The sequence below is a fragment of the Lepeophtheirus salmonis genome, chromosome 4 (genome assembly GCF_016086655.4).
Source record: "Lepeophtheirus salmonis chromosome 4, UVic_Lsal_1.4, whole genome shotgun sequence".
Lineage (NCBI taxonomy): Eukaryota > Metazoa > Arthropoda > Copepoda > Siphonostomatoida > Caligidae > Lepeophtheirus > Lepeophtheirus salmonis.
This window is the reverse complement of record NC_052134.2, coordinates 24,484,324-24,489,364: the sequence shown is the minus strand read 5'-3', so window position 1 is coordinate 24,489,364 and position 5,041 is coordinate 24,484,324. Positions and strand designations below refer to the sequence as shown.

At 34.1% G+C, this 5,041-nt stretch overlaps 1 long non-coding RNA gene across 1 annotated transcript; it reads left to right on the top strand.

The window, feature by feature from the left end:
• The first annotated feature begins 220 nt into the window (after positions 1 to 220).
• On the top strand, positions 221 to 3,978 carry LOC121115581 (uncharacterized). Its single transcript, XR_011779731.1, has 6 exons — positions 221 to 653; positions 708 to 1,330; positions 1,418 to 2,088; positions 2,638 to 3,017; positions 3,105 to 3,487; positions 3,579 to 3,978. It is a non-coding gene; the product is annotated as an uncharacterized lncRNA (long non-coding RNA).
• Positions 3,979 to 5,041: the final 1,063 nt, after the last annotated feature.

Below are 5,041 nucleotides of genomic sequence, written 5' to 3'. Positions count from 1 at the left end.
GCTACATAAATACAATAAATAATAAGTGGGGAAAAAATAGGTAATCATATAAAAATACAACGTTCTTTATGTTTCTCCCACGCGCTTGTAAAGATATTAGCAGAATAATGTAAAATTATAATAATAATAAAATAAATACACACGAAACATGTATAAAATCAAATATCTTCCCTCCTTTCCTAGATGAACTGGTTGTAGAACCCTTTTGTTTAATAACATTAATCCATCGTTTTTAAAAGAGTCAAGCTCCACTAATAATGTTTTGACTAATTTTGCAATCCCTACCAGCACGTGTTGATCGTTTACTTTTGCCGCATATATTATCACCTGAACATTGCCTAGGATAAACTCTATCTTTGGAGCTTCCTCCATGTTTACTTAGGTCGAGACTAGCCAATCGGAAGGACTCAACCTCTTCTTGTAATGGAGCCAGATCTCAGCCTCTACTACTCTCATCACAGGGGCGATACGAGTACAAAAATAAAAGAGAAGTCTCGATTATAGTTCCACAAAATGACACGTCCATTCCTCAGGGGTATCTCATTTTTTTTTTTGTCGCAAAAATGATTTTAGAATATCACGCGCGGACTCACATTTGAAGAGTTCCAGTCTAGACCAAGCCTCTCCATTCTTCTCCACACGACGACTTCGGGGTTAGTACATCTTTGACTTTTAAATACGGCTCTTCTAATTTTCTGATTTTTCAGACGGCTCACAGCGAAGAAGAATGGAATCGGAGGCTCGTTTGACACATGGCAACCAGCCTGTGAAAAACTCATTCGAGCCCTCCATAATAGTATAAAATTCTTCAAATCCACTTCCCCCTGGCAGAGGAATTGGCAAGCTAAATATAAGTCTACCTCCTTAGCGAACTCATCTCTACTTCTCAGTCTCGGGCTAAAATTTAATGGCTCGTTAGGGCCGAGAAGGAGAAACACGGAATTGAAAATACCGGCCCATGATGATCCCATATCTCGCCTATACGGTCCGCATTTTTGGTCACTGAAAGGAGCTCCGTTGGCCCCATACATACTCTGTCCAAGAAGTTGTATTTAGTAACTTCTATAAACTTTTCTTTAATTCTTTTAGCTCAGAAATCTTCAGTCTTTTCATCCAGGAGCAGTTTAATGTTTGACACATAGACTTAATTTCTGGAGATCCAAGTTCCCAGCCGTTTTTCGGAGTATTAACTCTATCTCTCGCTATGTACGCCCTGGAAAGCTTCCAAACTAGATCGTTCCTACTTCATCACACAGTTCAACTGAGAATGGGAAGTACTTCATTAGAAGAAAAACTTTTGGAAGGACGTTAATGCTCCTTGCTAACATTGGTTCGTACCTACAGAGGGGAGTGATCCTATAAATCATGATACTTCTTTGGAGAATATTCATTGTTTTATTTTCGTTCTTGCTTCTAGCCTCATGGTTGGACAAAGCAACTTCCAATTCCAAGTAGAGAGGTTGACGTAACGAGTGCAAAGTTACCAAGGTGTGGCATCAGGAATTCTTCGTAGTTCGACAAAATTTCTTCCTTCCCAAGATTAATCGTAAGTCTTATATGGATGAATTAAAAGATTTCAGTAAGTCATTTTCACACCCTGTAAGAAATACAGTAAGGTGGTCTGCATACAACAAACATTTTAACGAGATGTTTCTCATTTTTATACCTTTAACTCTTGAATCATTCATAATCATCTCGTATATTGTGTTCATTGATATGATGAAGAGGGATGGTAAAAGAAGATCACCCTGCCGAGCTCCCCTTCCGATCCAAAATTTTGTTGAGCTACTCACTCCTGGTAAATCAATCTTTGACGAAGCAATTCGTAGAATTGCTGACACCATTTTTACGAAACCATTAGGGAACCCATACTTAAAAATTTGCTCTATTATGAACTTATGAGACAATGTGTCAAAGGGTTTTTCGAAATCGACCAGAAGGGCTGCATATTTTGTTTTTGTGCGCACGCAATAATCCATAGCGTGTTGAAGCGAACGTTCCACTAGAACCCGATACTTCATGAAGCCTTTCTGTGCTGTGGATATAATATGAGGGAGGATTTTAACCACCCTCTGGTTAAGTATGCCCGTAAGAATCTTATAAGATGTGTTGAGTTGAGAAATTGGATGATAATATTTAATATCATCACACTTCTATTTTTTTTTTTAAATAATCAGAATATTAATAATAGACAGAAACTGCACAATTTTTTTGGTAAGCAATCGTGGGAACCATACAATTTCGTATAAAAGTAAGTAGCTTCCTTAAAAAATTTTATTGGGTCCTCAGTAACTTCACCTGAAGATAATTTAAGGGATTAAAGCTTTTTCCCACGAAAAGTGTCCTCTAAATACTAATGGACGTTTTCCCTTTTAAATTTAATTTGACCAAATCCTGTCTCATTCTGATCATAGCTCCCCTATTTTCATAATCAGTAATTTTCTCCATTTCTGAGATCTCCTCAGGGCTTTTGTCGTTGATTTTTTCGATTTGACTCCTTAAATTTTTTCATAACTTGGCAGTCTTTCCGTCTTTGTATAAATATCTTTCTTGACTATATTTCATTATCCCCTAGAGCGTCCAAGTATGAAACAAGGTTGTTAGAAAATTTAAAGCTATTCATTTCTATCATTCCAGAAATTTCTTTATCCTCTGGGTCCAACAGGGACACGTTCAATTTCCAACATTACTTACGTGGTCGAGATGGGTAACCAAATAATGAAGACACTGGGTGGTGATCCGAAATGTAGCATTGAAGGAATTTAAACTCTTTAGGACGGTTTAATGCTCTGTATGATGAAAAAACTTAATCAAATCGTCCATATATATCCATTCCAGACTTGTTCTTTTTGTGAAACGTCATTAGAGAGTTTGCTTCTGTGGTCAACCCCAGATCGCACAAATTCAGAGTTTTAATAATTTTGTCTAGATTTTTGTTTTACCTTTTATATCCACGAGCATCTCTGTTTGATTTTTAAGGTGATCACCTGCAATGAGGGCTTCATTTCCCAGTGAATGCGAGTATTTTTCCACTATTTTATAAAATCAATCTTTTGAGTTTGAATTAATACCATAAATTGCATTCAATGTTGTTCTTTTTTAAGGAAGTCTACCACAATATAGTTCCCATCCGAATCTGAAACCACAAGCTGAGGATTGAGAGGACTCTTTATAAGAATAATCTCTCCTCTGGACGGGTGTGAAGTATGTCTGACTGCTTTAGCGAGAAAGAACACATGGGATTTAGGGATAAGATGTCGTACATAATTGTTTTCTTGTAGTCTAGTATATACTACGATTAAGATGTCTGGGAAAGAAATTACACTCAAATAGTTAAAAACTTTTTTTTTACCCTCACCATCGAAAAAAATTGAATTGCCATTATATGTTATTAAAGAAGACATTTTAGCTTTGTGATTGCAAATTTGCATTCTTCATCACCCAAAATGGAGGTGAAAAATGTTTGGAAATACAAATGTTCTTCTAGGTATTTGATATCCCATCTTTGTGATTTTAAGCCTATAACAATGAAACAATTCCTCATTATGGCGATATACTAAAAGTATTATTTACGCTAGGAACTTGGGAGATATATTGAAGGAATTTAATTGAAGCAAATCCTAAAACCTATAGTTTTATAAACAATGTGATCAAGATCCTTGTCTCCTGGAATATCCCACTCCATATCGTTCGCCATCTCAATTTCCTAAAATTAATGTAGTCAAATAGCAGCAAAGTCGTTCTGTCTCGTTATGCTATCGCCGAGTCAATGGAGTCTCAAAGTAAAACAGGGTTGTTCAAGAGAACTTGAGGGAAATAATATTTTTCTAGAATTTTACGAAACTACATTTTACCAAAATAGCAATGGATAAATTGACAATCTTTTGCTGGGTTTGAAGATAAAATTGGTCTTTTCAAGTTATTAAATCCTATTATTTCAGTTACTTTTTATGAAGCAAAAATATATTTTTACTCGTATATCGACGATAACTTAATTTACGCCTATATATAAAATCAAATATAATTGTCTTATAAAAGCTTTCAATCTCATCGAAATGAAGAAGTTTGTTTATTCATGAGGTCCATCTATAACTGGATATTTTTACTCATAAACGAACGTGTTATAATTCATTAATCCTAGATAAATACAGAGTAAGATAATAAATTAATAATACAACCATATCGTCGATATATAGTAAGGATGGCAAGACTTGTTAGTTGGTGTTTCAAAAACTTTTTACTATTTTTTTCCTCATCGCTTGTTATTTCTAAATGACGTATAATTTTAGGTATGTATACTGTTATATTATTACACAAACTACAGTGGCATAATCAATTGATGACATAATGATTAATAATTAGTTATATGTATGGTTATGATTAATGAAACGAATAGAAAGGTAGAAAGTTTATTTGGTATAAGGTTAAAGTACTTGTATATTTTGTTATAATTATTGTTATTATTACACAAGCCTAACTTACACTATCAATATATAAAGCATATAAAATCCATTCTATAAAAAACTAAATATAAAATAAAATAAAAATTATTAGCATATTTATTTATTTTGTGATGCTCTACTCTAATTGCCAATTCTTTAATATTGGGTTTATAGTGTGTGGGTTTTTATTTTAACACAAACTGAGCTGCCATAATCTGTTCACCGATTCTTCCTTTCGTTTTGATGCAGTTTAGTGAAGAAAACAATGCTTTTATGGCTCTTTAGAGAGCACCAAACGTTTCCACAATACTATTCCAAGCGAACAATAATTATTTGTCATGATTAAAATGACGGATCCATGCAACTTGTATCAGTCATGATCTTGTAAATTGGCCTTAAGACTGACTAACAGATGTTTCCAAATGGAACTACATTAGAATTTCAAAAACTCCCTTTCCAAATGATCTATGTTAAGCTATTCAAACATATATATTTATAGTTCAGTCAAATTTACATTATAAGGATTTTTATGATAAGTAGAATTTCTTAAAGTGTTCAAAACTTGGCAAATTTTAAAAGGAAACTGACTTTCAGAGAGC